Source organism: Natrix helvetica (genome assembly GCF_964273705.1).
Source record: "Natrix helvetica genome assembly, chromosome: 6".
Classification (NCBI taxonomy): Eukaryota; Metazoa; Chordata; class Lepidosauria; order Squamata; family Natricidae; genus Natrix; species Natrix helvetica.
Genome location: NC_138553.1, coordinates 14,590,875 through 14,607,080, shown reverse-complemented (window position 1 = coordinate 14,607,080; position 16,206 = coordinate 14,590,875).

The window sequence follows — 16,206 nt, the reverse complement described above, 5'->3', positions numbered from 1 at the left end:
CGCGCGCCCAAGGCACCGGGGAGCAAGCTCGGAGGGCGCTTCGCGTTCCTACGCCTCGCGCCTCGCTATAAGCCGACTGGAGAATGCTACAATTGAAGGAAGCAGCTGCGGTGCGGTGAGGTTGCTTCTCTCTTCATCCCTTACTTTGCATGAAGATTTACTCAGCTTTTAAAACTTTAAAATAACTTTCGGAGCATTTTGGAGGTGCGGCTGGAGGGAGGGGGGTTTCCCCCCCCCTTGGACAAGCGGTGAGAAACAATTTTGCTCTCAGCCCCCGGGGAAGGAGGAGGGGGGAGAGCCAACGAATGAAGCCTCACTTAGGCTGAGATGATTTTCTTTTCAATTTAATCTTACATATTACAATGATTTGAGGACTTTTGGAACTTTTTAAAAACTTTGTTACGCCTCTGTGCCCAAAACTGGCAGGGCAAGATGGCACACTTCCGTTGTCTTTATGAACTCTGAAACCTGACTCCACCTTTAAAATTCAGGCTTCCCGTCTTTGTCTCCGTGTCTCCCAGAGGAATCTCTTGTGGATTGGTATTTTTTTCAACCTTCTAGGGGAAATTTTCTATCTATTGCCAGACTTATTGGAGAGATTCTCTTCTGCCTGGTTCTTCTGCTCCCGGATTCACCTGGCTACCCTTCTTTTCTAACTGCTTACTTCATATTTGGACTGAACTTCTAACGTTATAAAGGATGGCATCTAAAAGACCCCCTCCTGGAAAACCTGGCTTTGCCACTTCTGCTCCAACATCCGCAACATCCAGTCCAGCCACACAGTCAAAGATAACAGAACTGATGCAACATAAGACTACAGAGATGGACTTTCAACAAATGCTTCAACAAATTCTACAGGGCCAGGAGGAAATCAAGAAACAGCTAAGGGAAATGAAAGATGAAATTAAAGAAAATCAAGCCCAAATATATAAGAACTCACAAAGACTGAATCTTGTGGAAGGGGGGGGTGGAGGAGGTGAGGGGGGGGTGGAAGCTGTGCAGAAAGGGAACAAAGATCTTGACATCCAACAGATGAAATTAGAATTTGAGAGAATGTCCTATTATCTTAGATTTCAAAATGTTATAGAAGAAGATGGGGAAAATATAAGGGACATCATGACAAACATCCTGGCTGACTACACACACAAAGAAAAACAACAGATGGGGTGGGATATAGACCTGGTTTATAGAGTGAACTCAGCTTACGCTAGAACACACAATGTACCCAGGGAGGTTCACATTAAATTCCTTAGAAAAAGCACAAGAGATGAAATTCTGGGTGTACAAAGGGGGCAAGCATTGACATATCATGATATGGAGATAACCATTCTGAAGCAGATCCCTAAGAAGATTAGAGAAAAAAGAAAAAATTATTCGCAATTAGCGAATAAATTATACCAGAAAGGGGTGTGGTTTAGATGGTTGATGCCTGAAGGTATGCTGATATTCTGGGAGGAGACAAGAATTAGAATTAATTCACCCATAGAGGCGCAGGCCTTTATGGAAAAAAATAAAACACTCCTAGAGAAACCACCAGACACCACAACGGACACGCAGGACACGGGAGGGGCCAGAGCTCTGCCAGTGGAGGGAGATGGGGCAATAGCAAGAAGACTCAGATCACAGAAATAAATAAGAAAATCATATTATTATAAATTGACCGAAAGTGAAAATGGAATTATATTTGGATTTTATATTGTAATGTTTAATTTGATCGAATTTAATAATAGAACTAATATGCTGATTATAATCAATTATATACTAATGCATTATATATAAATGTATGTTACGGGTATGGAGGGAGGGATGCCTCTCACATTTTGCAACTGCCAAAATTTGTATACCTGTCCATTTACCCTTTTCCCTATAAATTTTGAAAAACCAATAAAAATTTTATTACAAAAAAAAAAAAAAAGAATCCTAATTCAGAATTAATTGAATAAGAATCCCAATTCAGAGAATTCCCAACCAAATTGTCCTTCCTTATCAGAGGAATTCTGCACTTGCCTCTTCCTACACATCTGGAGACAAACTGAGAGAAGCCACTGAAGCTGACTTGTTGTTTTTGCTGTTGTTGTGACAGCTTTCTTGTTATGTTTGGTTCTGTTGCATTCAGTGAGGGAATTAACACCGTCTTTTATGCCGGTGTGCTGTTTCTCTTGTGCACTGCACAACTGCCAAAAGCCAAGTCTTGTGCCCTGCTATTTATCAGGGACCTTCTTCTCTTCCTGTGAATTATGGCCAGTCGGCTTTGATCATGGGAAAATGCTAGCGACATTTATGACATGGTGCTTTGGCATTTTGTTTTCTTCTTCTCCCTTTTTTGGCAGGTGGTATAATGGTAAACATTTCCTGGACTCTGCTGCAGTCATAAATTTAGAGAGAGAAAGAATGAGAATTATGGGTGGCTGAAATGTAGGCATTTATAAAACAATGGGTTTTCCCCCCTCCCAAATCAAAAATAGCATTTAACCCTGAAAGGACCTGAGGCATTATTTCCATTTTTGTTTAAAAAAAAAACCCAAATATTTCAGGGATTTAAAAGTTTGTGAAATTTGATACTTAATCTAACTAAGAATAAATCAAAGAACGAACACTTTAAAATAGTATTTCTTAACATCTGCAAGTTTTAGATGTGTGGGCTTCAAATTCCAGAATTCCCCAGCCAACACTGCTGGCTGGGGAATTCTGTGAGTTGAAGTCCACACATCTTAAGCCTATCAAGGTTGAGAAGTGGTGCTTTAAATTATTCAAACCAGATATTTCAATCAATAGGCTCTTCATTTGACTTATTCAATGTACAATCACAGACATACTTCTCCTGTATATGAGAAAAAACTCATTCCTGACTCCAAATTACCCTGAATGACAAAGTAAACATGCATTGCTTTATTTTTATGTTTCAGCAATAGACAGAGTTCCTTTATGGTAAATTAGCACTTGTCATTCTCTAGAGGGCTCGTCCTTTTTAAAGGATAGGATGTTCTATCCATTTAGTTTATTAAAGGATTTGCTTAGGATGATGATGACACAATATGTGGAGCTAGCCTTTACATACATCAAACAGTTCTGTGCTGACTACTGTCATAGGTTGGGGACTTGAAACCTTGTCCCAGTTTAACATGCACATCAGGAGTGAAATCCAGCAGGTTCTGGAGAACCGGTAGCGAGAATTTTGAGTAGTTCGGAGAACCGGTAGCACAAATTTTGAGTAGTTCTGAGGAACAGTAGTGGAAATTTTGAGTGGTTCAGAGAACCAGTAGGGGAAATTTTGAGTAGTTCAGGGAATTGGTAGTAGAAATTTTGAGTAGTTCAGCAAACTGGTAGCGGAAATTTTGAGTAGTTCTGAGAACTGGTAGTGGAAATTTTGAGTAGTTCTGAGAACTGGTAGTGGAAATTTTGAGTAATTCTGAGAACTGGTAGCGGAAATTTTGAGTAGTTCTGAGAACTGGTAGTGGAAATTTTGAGTAGTTCGGAGAACCGGCAAATGCCACCTCTGACTGGCCCCAGAGTGGGGTGGGAATGAAGATTTTGCAGTATCCTCCCCCTACCACACCTATCAAGCCATGCCCACCAAGCCACACCCACAGAACCGGTAGTAAAAAAAAATGAATTTCACCACTGATGCACATATGTTCTGTTTTAAAGAGGACAGTCTTTTGAACTATGAAGTAGTGTTGTCTATTTGTGCCTTTTTGCAATGCAAAGTTTTGCTTTCTGAGTAAGATCTTTAAGCTAAGATAAATTGCATCGGAATAGGACAGAGGAGATCTGGTTCTGCTACTCTTTATTGCCCATGAAACGGTGCATCTGCCTTGGTTACAGTTGCTATGGAAGAAGACTTCAAACTGACACTTTAAAAATGGCTAGGAGATAGCGAAATATAATTTGGATTGTCAAAGGGATTGACACATTGGGATTGTAAGTTAGAGTGTCTAACTCTGAAAGGACATGATTAGGCAGACTAGGTTCAGGCTAAGATTTTAAAACAAGGAAGGATCAGTTTGACATGTGGAGGCTGTCAGTGGGTTTTGTTTATTTATTATGTTTTGATCTTCCTCTTCACCATGAAAAATCTTCTCCAAGAGACACAGGTTAGCATTCGAAGGAAAGAAGAAAAATATACTTTTCTGTTTTGAGAGGGACCTTGCTGAAAAGAGATCTGGAGGCCAAAGTGAAGGATGGAAACAAAGCTTTGAAGATGGCGAATTTGCAAGTCATCACTGATTAGATAAAAAGCACATAGAAACTGAAGCCTAACCTGCTTCAGCATCATCATGCTTCAGTAGAATTTCACTAGGAAACAACAGAACAATCAATCAATAGAAAAAAACCCAGAAAATGTATGTTCGACATTCATGGAGGTTAAGGGGTCATTATCTTATGTCAGGGTTGTCCATAGGTTGGGGAACAAAAATTTTACTATGGTGGGCTTCCGGTTCCGGCTGTAGAACACGACCGGCATGCTTCGCTCGCCCCACGGGCTCTTGGTGGGATCCCCCCTGATCGGGGGGGGCACAGGGAGCCTCGTAGGGGCCCCTGCCGAGGGGGCGGCTAGCTGGGAGTCCTCTGCATCAGCGGCAGCCGCGGGGGGGGGGCTCCCTGCATTGCCCTAGGCACCAGGAGGCAAAAGGGGAGGCGCGGGGACTCCTCGCGCTTTCGTGTCGAGACAGCTGGGTGAAATTGACGATTGGAAGGCTGCAGCTGCAATGTGGTGAGGTGGAAATTCCCCCCGTTCCCTTTTTTGACTGAAAAAAAAAGGATTGCCAGCTTTTTAAAGCGTTCAATCTGCTCCTGGGAAGTGTGACTGGAGGGAGGGGGATTTCCCCCCCCCCCTTGGATAAGCAGCTTTAAACTGCTCTCTACCCCCGGAGGAGGAGGAGGGGAGAGAGCTCTGGAATGAAATCACACTCATAGCAAGCAGCAGATGAATACTCTACTGCAATTGTGAAAATGAGGTGATTATCTGACTTTTTTGAAAACTTTGAAAACTTTTGGTTTGTTGCCTTCTGATCCCGGTGCTGGCAAGGCAAGATGGCACACTTCCGTTGTCTTCATGTACTCTGAAATTTGACTCCACCCACAGAAACTGATGGCATTTTGTCTTTGTCTCCGTGACACTCAGAGATATATCTTGATATACTATACTCTGGACTTGGAACAATGGATTTTATTGCCTGGATTTGAACTATAGAAAAGGTCTCTATTTGCCTGGACTGCCTGCCTCGTGATCTCACTTGGCTATCCACTTTTACAGTCGCCTTCTCACTGTATTGACACAGACATTTCTGAGCTCTTTTTACCAAAATGCCACCAAAAAGACCACCACCTGGGAAACCAGGCTTTGCTGATTCTGCCCCAACATCCTCAACATCCAGCCCCAGTGGGCAACAGACACTAACATCTCTGTTGCAGCCCAAGCCCCCGGAGGAGGACCTAACCCAACAGATGCTCCAAAAGATTTTAAAGTGGCAGGAGGAATTGAAGAATCAACTAAAAGAAATGAACGAACAGCTCAGAGAAAATCAGAACCGAACGGCTCAAAATACGCAAAGACTGGAGGTTTTGGAGGAGGGGACGGCTGAGATGAGGGGGGAGGTGCGGGGGGTCCAGAGAGGAAACCAAGAACTTGAGAACCATCAGATAAAAATGGAGTTTGAAAGGATGTCTTTTTTCCTTAGATTTCAAAATGTAATTGAGGCCGATGATGAAGATTTGAGGGAAGTTATGACAAAGTTATTGGCTGAATATATTAAAAAAGACAGACAACAGCTGGGATGGGATATTGACCTGGTCTATAGAGTCAATTCAGCTTACGCTAGAACACACAATGTTCCAAGGGAGGTTCACATTAAATTTCTTAGAAAGACTACAAGAGATGAGATTCTGAGTGCACAAAGGGGGCAAGTGTTAAAATACAAGGATAGAGATAGTCATCCTGAAACAAATCCCAAAGAAAGTTAGAGATAAAAGAAAAAAATATTCGCTCTTAGCGAAGAAATTATACCAGAAAGGGGTTTGGTTTAGATGGCTTCTGCCAGAAGGTATGCTGATATGCTGGGAGGACACTAGAGTTAGAATTAATACAACTATGGAGGCTGAGGCCTTTATGGAAAAAAACAAAGTACTCCTAGATAAAACTGATGATACCACACGGGACACAGAGGACACGGGAGGTGCCGGAGCCTTGCTGGTGGGGGGGAGAAGAGGCAACACTGAGAAAACTTAGATCACAAAAGTGAATTAGAAAAATAATGCAATTGCTAATACAGAGAATTTTTTCTGTTTGATATAAAATAGATTGAAATTACTTGAAGATAAAAGGTTAAAATATGCTGTCAAAATATTGCTAAGTAGTAACTACTCAATGTATTAATAAGTGAAAGCTATGAGAATTGGGGGGAGTGCCATTTCCTGCATAATGTAGCTGTCAAAATTTGTAACCTTATCCACTATTCCCTTTCCTGAAATTTTTTGTAAAACCAATAAAAATCTTTGCTTGAAAACAATTTTTTTTACTATGGTGGACACAGCCATATCATCAAACTCTCGGGGTTTTTTTTTTTTTTTTTTGGATGACATTGAATTCAGCAACCAACTAATTGGTAGGTTTCAGAAGAACCTTGGCTGTATGTGTTCCTAAGACAATGGCAGTACCATATTCTGAGACTGAGCATGAATGGCACAGTCGTTAAGTGCTGTACTGCAGGCCACTTCTGCTGCCTGCCGGCCGCCTGCAATTTGGCAGTTCAAATCCCACCAGGCTCAAGATTCACTCAGCCTTCCATCCTTCCGAGGTGGGTAAAATGAGGAGCCAGATTGTTGGGGGAAATAGGCTGGCTCTGTAAACCCCTTAGAGAGGGCTGGAAAGCACTGTGAAGCGGGCTGTAAGTGCTATTGCTATTGCTATTCTTGCAGGAAAAATGCCCGTATTTGTCCTACATTTGCTCTTTTTAAACATGCGGTCCAGTAGATGACCAATGCCAGGTTAAATGTGCTGGCTACATGATACAGTATTTCAGCTGAACTGATTCTGCCTATTATCAGCAGGTTTGAGAGACCCCAACCTGTTCTCAAATCTAAGAGGCAGCTCACCAAGAGGCAGGATGGCGCCAGCCTAAGATGTTTTATGGCATGAAGCAGAATCCAAGTTTATTCCATTCAGGTACTCCCAGCTCCATCTGTACATATGGTGCTAAATGAAGCAGAGCATTTCACCTTGCCATATGACAGGGTCAGATAGGAGTCTTAATAGGGAGGAGAAGAAGAATCAAGCCAATTTGCAAGGGCATACGCAGGCAGAAAATTAGAAGCACGATATAAGCCATGTTATATTTACTACTTTGTACTAACAAATTATCAGGCTTAATTATGCTTAAAATCTGTGCTTAGAACACTGTGAATCACCAGCATTTTGAAGGACAAGATACTTAATCTTTCCCTCTCAAGCTGCAAAGGATACTATACAGCTGATTTATTCATACTACCCAAATTTAATGTCTCTGCCTTCATTACAACACTGAATTTTCCTGAAAATTATTTTCCGTTCTATATAACCATCTACAACTTTACATGAGTAATAGAGTGGGCTAAATTGACTGGTTTCACCATTTTGCTAGGCTGTTTGATTGGCCTAAACCTCCGTCTGCAGAAAAAGCCACTGATAGTTGGGCATGCAAAGCTATAAACCATGGTTTACAAATCATGACGTGTTGAGATTTAAATCTTGTACTAGAGTCAATAAAACGTTTTACAGTGCAGTCAGGCAGGCCTGGTTAGTACTTTAAGGAGAAGTACAGTATAACCCACTGAAAAGCTAATTAATATTCACATTGTGCTGGTGGACTGTTAATTAATGAACAGTGGTGTTGACAGCACTGAAGACAAAACGCCTTCCCAAGCCCTAAATACATATTCTTAGATGCTCTACTCCTGGTTCCCAAATTTTCCTTCCTGGATCTTTTGATTGTTCATCATTCTCCTTGGTTGCACTTCCTCTATTTTTTCTCTTTCTATTTCCTGCCATCTTTTTCTTGGATTTTATTTATTTGTTTGTTTGTTTGTCAAACATGTACAAGATAACAAGTATAGGTATGAATATAAACAAAGGACAGAAATACAGATAAATGGGGACAGTAAAAGAGGGATGGTAGGCGCACTGGTGCGCTTATGCACGCCCCCGTTACGGACCTCTTAAGAATGGGGTGAGGTCAGGAGTGGGGTTGAAAAATGTTAGCGACCAGTTCTCTGCCCGTTTGCTGGGTGGGCGTGGCCATAGTGGGCGTGGCCTACTCGGCCTCCTGAACCATGGCAGGGGGGGGGAGGTTTCATCCTCCCTAGGCTCTGGAAGCTTTCCTTGAGCTTCTGGGAGGGCAAAAATGGCCTCCCTGGGCTCCGGAGGCCCTCCAGAGGCCAGAAATGGGCCTGTTTTTGGACTTCCGGTACTTCCAGTAGGCCCATTTTTCACTCTCTCCAGGTTCTGGAGGCTTTCCTCAAGCTTCTGGGAGGGTGAAAACGGCCTCCCCGAGGCTCCGGAGACCCTCTACAGGCTGGAAATGGGCCTGTTTTCCGACTTCCGGAAGGGCCGTTTTTTGCCCTCCCAGAGCCTATGCGCGTCTCCCCCCCCCACTTACCTGGCATGATGAATGTGCCGCGTGGGGAGTCCTGGGAGGGACGGGGAGGGGTGGGCAGGGTTTCTGAACCGTGGATACTTTAAGATGGGTGGACTTCAACTCCCAGCATTCCTCAACCCGCAAATCTTGCTGGGAGTTGATCCAGCTATTTCAAAGTGGCGAACATTGTGAAACACTGATCTAGAAGACCAAATAGGCCAATGACATTTCCCCCCCCACCCCAATTTTTTAAAGATAGGGATTGTCTTCAAAAATTAACCTGTTACATAAATGTTTATGTGCCTCATTTGAAGATCATTTCAATGTATTTAATATATCATGTTTTTCACTGCCTCGTCTTTTGAGCAAAACTTCTTTTAACTGCATGCTGTCAATTTGTGTGTAACACATTTTTAAAGTCTCTATAAATGGAGCTTTGAATGTCCTTGGAGCAGAAGCGTAATAAAGCACACAGATGTACAGTTAATATTTTAACACATCCAAATAAATGTGATGTAGCAGTTGTTTGTGGTGTTTTGATAATGATTGTGTAATGTTATTTGAGTTATTTGAAGCAGTCTTATCACAACTTTATTTCAGTGAAATATTGTGGAAAATAATGGATTTGGATGAAGTTTCCAGAATAGCAAAAGTGAAATATACAATATATACAGGATTCAGACTAGGTAATGCTTGAAGTGGAAAATCTGTGCCCCAATTATTAGAGGGGAAAAAATCACCACCCATAAATGTAATTGTTAGTCTCAAAAGCCAAGAAGGTAATTGCTATTTATAGGCCTGCAGAGAAAGAGAAGGGTATAAATAGGAGAAAGTTGGAATATAACTGCAGATTTCTGAAGTAAACCATTTTCTAGAAGGCAGACATTTATTTGAGTGAAAATAAATCCTATTTCTTAGGATTTTAGCTCAAGGATCACATAGAAAGCAAACATTTTACAATCAGAGTTTACTCTTTTCCAAAAAGAGATAACTAAAATCATGAACTGTCCCTAATAAATAAAGGATCTGAAACAACTGTTTTTTATTATAACTAAGTCTTAATCTCATGGTTTCATCACCAGAATGGGGAGGAAAATATTTATGCAGAGCAGAAAACATCACCCTCTTTTAATCCTCCATTCACTCATAAAGTAAATGTTTCCTGCATTTCTTTTAAGTTTTTTCAACTTATAGCGAGATCTAGCCAATACTCAAAATTCTAATATTTCTATGCACCGCTTTTAAAGCACTGCAAAATAGCATTGTGGTTAAGATCTTCAATTACATACAGAAGCATACTTCAAAATCTGCCAATTTTTTTTTAGAATTATGATTTCAATTATTCTTTTTCTTTTCTTGAATAGCCAGATTCTCCCCCTTAGATTTTTGGTTACTTTTAATCCATCTGTGTATTTACCACAGGGCTGTCAAACTCCCAGGCCGGATGCGTGATGCGCTGACCACACCCACACCTGATTTAGCGAAGGGGGGGGGAGTCCCGATAGGTCACTTGACACCACCATGACAATGTGAGTTTGACACCCCTGATTTACCATTTCAACATTTTTTCTCCAGTCATTTCAGTACAATGATTTCATTCCCAGATTTTTATTTGGAGTATGGGAGTGAAGTACTTCTACCTCAAGTGGCTTAAAACAGGCTAAGATATTATGCTTATATTATTATTATTTTAAAAAGATTCTTGCAAATTGTCCGGTCTAGACAGGATTACCGTATCTTAAACCAGTTTAGCCTCAAGCTGGCGTGAGTGTAGGAGAAGAACAGCTTCTGTGGAAATTGCAGATATGATTTAAGTAATCTTCAAATTCAGGTGAACTGCATTATCTGGGCATAAATTAGAAATGTTGCCATGGTGAAATGTATAATGTCCTGTATATCATTTGTAAAAAAGAAAAATGCAGTTGCCAGTCTAGTGGCAAAAATCCAGACATAAATTACATTGCTGACATTGACCCTCTGCTGGCATGGGGCTTTTGAGCACTAAGTAAGCTGACTGTCTCACATCTCCAATAGCTTGCTTCAAGCATTTACAACAATCAAGAAAGCGGAGTAGTTCAGTCAGACGGCATCTATTTTCCATGCAAAAGATCCCAAATGAATTCCCTGCCTTGTCTAGCTGAAATTTTGGGGAAGAGATGTCTTTGGTTATTGGCAGTGGCTAACACTGGGCTGATGGTTAAATCGTCTGAACTGGTCTAAGACTGCTTCCTGTGACTCCCATTAAGCAAGTGTTGGAAGAAATATCCATCTGGTTCAGTTCCAAGCTGGGAGAGAGACACTGGAAATCTGGAGGCTGATTGCAAAGAGGGTTTAATAGTGCAGCAGAAGCACATGGGTGGTTCTGGGCAGCTGATTACATGGAGTTGAGAGTGAGGGTTACTTATACCTTCTCTTGGGCCTTGCCCTTGAGCTTCCTGTTCCTGTGCAAGAATATGTGTTCTATTGACTGTGGTAGGGTTCATAGCTAACCCTGTAGATTGTCTGATAATTTTGGTTGAAGCCAATGATGCAATGTCCCCAGGTGATTTTGCAATGTGGTGAGCTCTGCTGCTAAATAATCCTATTATGTCCTGGAGGGTCATGTCTTAATCCCATCACCCTGGAGCTGAAGATCTTTTGTTTTTTATATAGGCTGGCCCAGTCCTTCTCAATGGGCACCAAATATCTTCTGGGGGCAGGGAACTGAGGTTCTTCTGTCTCCCTTAATATTTTTTAAATTTATTTTTTAGGGGAAATATTTTATCTTGCCTTTTTAAAATATTTATCAAAATATTTCATTCTTCTAGGAGAGGGGTGGGTGCTATAATGGGTATAAAGCCTTTGTATAATGACTGTCTTCTTTAAATATCTGCAAAATTTAACATACATTAGGCGAATTATGCAAGTAGGAAGTTCATCACTTCTGCAGGATACTGGGTTGAGGAAGGCTGCTTTAGAAATATTAGGTTCAACCGAAGTCAACAAACTATGAGTCATCTGAAATAAATACAAAGTGGTCAGACAGAGAAAAGTAATCACAGGCATCAAAACAGAGAGAAGAATACTGATTAGGTAATAGTACCACAGAGAAAAGCCCAAGGGGTAAAGTAAATCATACACTAAGTCTGAATTAATAGTGTTGTTCTGTCAGAAAGGGGGACTAAATGTGACATTGTACTTTTTAAAAGGAATCATACATTAGCCAATGAAAATGGTGAACATGGGGGATGGCCTATATTCAGCTCCAGTTAAGTAAAATAGTGAGATCAAGTCCCTGTATAATTGAATTAAACATATTCAAATGAAAGATGATCAGCATCTGGTAAGCATACAATATTTAAGAAGTGACAGTGATCTACTTTTCCAGCAAGTCAAAGGAATTCAAATACTGTACATCTACCAGGGGTGGTTTTTTCTTACTTTCTCTACCGGTTCGCAAATCCAACTGCTGTGGATGCATCTGGCCTTCCGTGCATACACCCAGCCTTCCATGCATGCGCCTGGCTACATAAACATGCTTAAATAGGACAGCATAGAGCCAGGGCAGGGGAGGGCCACCCGCAATTTGTTCTACCGGTTTGGGCGAACTGATCCAAACCGGCTGAATACCACCTCTTGATATGTACCTTCCTTCCCCTTCGTGCAATGTTTACTTCTTAAGTTAAATGGAAAAGCAGAAACCAGTACAATGCGGGAATACTAGAAATGTCTAATTGCATTCCTAATAGGCCTACTGATCTTCCTGTTCTTGTCCAGATGAAATCTTTCATTTTTTTGGACTGCTTCTAGAACCTATATAGCAGGTTGCCTAATCTAGGATAGAAATAGGCAATTTTGCAAATCTTCTGGAAGCAATTGGTTTAGATTCTGGCAAGGATGATCTAACCTTCTCCAGCAGGATGAAGTAGTTAGGGTCTTCAGTTGGGACTGAAGACACTTGGTATCCCATATTGTTGTTAAGAGGAAAATGGAGAAAACGACTATCTATATACCTTAAATCCTAAAAAAGTTGGATGTAAATGTAAAAATATATGTCTGTGTGGTAATACAGTATGTGCCATAGTGCCAAAGAGCAGCTGGTACATTGGTTTCATGCTGGGAAGCCTGAATAGATTATAGCTGACCTTTTCTTCGCCAATAGTCATAGAAACTCAAGCTGTCTTGCATAATAGTTTATTCAGTTAAAACTGGTCAATTCCTCTATCATTCAAATGTGTTTCATTCAAAAACTGATTTCTGATTTCTGCCTGGACCTGTGTACTTTGTATGGTTACACAAAACAATATACACGTTTCCCACCCACCCCACCATAAGGTTTCTACTGATCTTACGTATGTCATGATACTATAATTCTATAGAATATACAATTTATAGTATATAGTATATACTATATACCAGTGATGGCGAACCTTTTCAGCACCAAGGGCTGAAATGGGAGCATGCGCCGTGCGTGCATGTGGGAAACTGGAAGAACAGCTTCCACATGTGTGCGCCATGAAGATGATCTTCCAGTTTCTGGTGTGTGCATGCGCACCGGCCACCTTGGCTTCCAGTTTCTGAGCAGCTGGCCAGTGTGCATGTGCATGCTGGAAACCAGAAGATGATCTCCCCGGCGTGTGCATCAGTGGTGGGTTCCTACTGGTTTGGCCGAACTGGTAGTGGTTTGGCAGCCTGGGTTACTGGAACCAGGAGCAACCCAGCCCTGACACGCCTCTGAATCGGTTGTCCAGGTAGCGCCATAGGTGCTGCCATCTTGTTTTTCAACAAGCGTGTAGCACACATCAAGTGCGCGAGGCGCACACGAGCGAGCTGGCAGTGCTGTCTGCCAGAACCCACCCTTGGTGTGCATGCACACTGCACGGCTGCTATTCTGGTTTCTGGCACTCCCGCATGTGTGAAGACCAGCTGGCCGGTGCACCGGAACCCAGAAGAGCAAGGGGCAATGGCTCGTGTGCCCAGAGAGATTGCTCTGCATGCCACTTCCGGCATGTGTGCCATAAGTTCATCATCCCGGCTATATAGTATATAGTATAAACCAGGAGTGTCAAACTCAAGGCCTATGGGCCGCATCCAGCCCACAGGGTGCTCAGATCTGGCTTGTGGGGCTGCCCTGGAAACAGCGAAGTACCGCCCAGCAATGCCTCTTCCAGTGAAAACAGAGCTCGGGGGCCCCCCGCCAGTTTTCACTGGCAGAGCACTGTAGGAGGGTGTCTCAGCCAAAATGGAGCCCGAGGGGGGGTGTCTCCTGGGCCACCCCAGTTGCCCCAGACACAAGTAAAATTGATCTGGCCCTGCCCTGGCCACACACTCCAGCCCCCCCCCCCCCCGAGGTCAAACACAACCCTGGTGCGGCCCTCAATGAAATCAAGTTTGACACCCTTGATATAAACTGTATACTATAATTGTCTCAGATTGGGTGGGGTGGGGAAGATATTTTTTCCCTAATATTTGAACTTTACAACTGAAAGTATAAGACATGAGGGTGCAACTGGACTGGTAGCCATTATCCTCATTTTTTTTAAAAAAAGCTGCAAGAAATCTCCAGTAAGAAAAACTATATTTTCCTTTTCCAGATCCATAACATGCTTTCTCTTTCTCTGAAATAACTATCCTTCTAGTATTATAATATAAAGCATAATTTTCTAATAGTGCGTGAAGATAATCTACTAAAAATAGAATTGGGAGATGAAATATGCAGTAGCCATTTTGGGGGGGGGGAAACTGCCATGGAGGAAAAACTATTTAAGGAAGGGGAAAAGGTGCTATTGTATTTCATTAAAAAAAAATCCTTCATAATATCTTTATCACAGAGCTTTCTTTGGCTTATTTCTTTTTTATTGCTCAAAAGCACAATAACTGAAATTCCTTTAAGGCTAGATCCTTTTACTAATGTATTTTAAATGCAGCAGCGAGTACCAGCATTGCTGGTTTAGATGTTCCACGTGGAGCAACTTTTCCTAAAGTTTTTATAAAAGCTTTTCTTTCAGATGATTTAAGTCTCTTGTTCAGAAGAAATATAACCAAACTATAAAGCCTTTTAAAAATGGATTTTCAAATGCTTGTCACCGATAATATCAACATCAATAATGAAACATTTTTCTAATGCCTGCCTATCAAAATTAAAAAAAAAACGATTTAAAAGGGGTAGGAAAGTAGAAATGTAGGGGGGAAAAATATGCTTCTAACCAGAAAAATAGAAAGAGGTGATTTGTCTCTTCTTAAAATAGTAGAATCTGGGATCATAATTTAAAAAATGAAATGGAAACTTCAGAAACAAGGATTACTTCATACAGTGCGTTGTCACTATTGGGACTCATTAATTCTATTCTCAAGTTAATGGTGCTGGTTGCCAATCTGAGTTATTATTATTTTTTAAAAAGTATTTAATAAATTATTAATGAATACAGCTATCAAAAACTACAAAGTTATGATAGCTTTATATTACTTCCAATAAAGAACAAGGGGTGACTTTCAGAGGAAGTCGGAGTCAGAAATACTTATTAAAATATTTCAGAATGCTTTGGCTACTGTTGTCAGACTTGTGCCAGCTTGGTCCTTTAGTTAAGAAAGATTCTCGAATCCATTTCTTGGCCAATTACACTTGGTCAATAAAGAATTCTATTCTATTCTATTCTATTTGTAATGAAACATATACTTTTACTAAAAGCCAAGTGGATTACAGTATAGCATAGCTAGAACTGAGGTTTTGTGTGCCAAAATTTCCCCAGTTAACTTTCCCTATTTAGTTCCTCTCCTCTCCTGGTCCCTTATCGTCCAATTATATTTGAATACTAGCTGATATCCCAACGTTGCCTGGGTATTTATTTATAGGGGGAAATATCCGGACCAAACATAATTTCTAATGTTGGATTTTTCCCCTTACCAGAGGGAGCCCCCTTGTGGAGTACTATGAAGCCATTACCATGGCAATTCCACTGAGCTGTACAGTAGAAGGCAGTACAGCACAACAGGCTACATCTTAACAGAACACACACCCTGAGGGATGCTAGGGGTATCTTACCCCCCCAGTATTTTTCTCCAGAGAGTAAGTCATCTGTGTACCAAGTTTAATGATGGGCTGGTTGTTGAGCCATTGCATTCCATTCCTTGACTTTTGAGATGGTGTCTCTGGAAGGTAAGATGACTTGGTGGCCTTCCCCCCTCCCATCCGGCTCCCTCCTCCCCATAGTTCATGGCAGGCTGACAGTTAGCGAATGCAAAGTGCAAGTGTATGATGGCAGGTCTGACAACTGTGGGAATATAAAATGATGTACGAGTCAGGCTTTTGATTTGGTTAGCAGAGCGCACTGATGGCAGAAGGCACTATAAAGAATTGCACATGCCTGCCTGTTACAGATGACATCAGAAGCAAGTGGTCAGGACTGAAATAATTTAAAGAATTTTGCAAAGTAGATGGAGGGTGCCCAGCACAGCTACTTGCCCTTCGATAGATTAATTTTCAGACAGTATCCCTTGTTGCATCACAGAGTCTATCTACAATTCTCTGCAAATAATTTCCAACAAGCCGAAGCGTGTGGAATTCTGTTACCTTTCCATCTAAGTGGTACCTATTTATCTACTCGCATTTGCATGT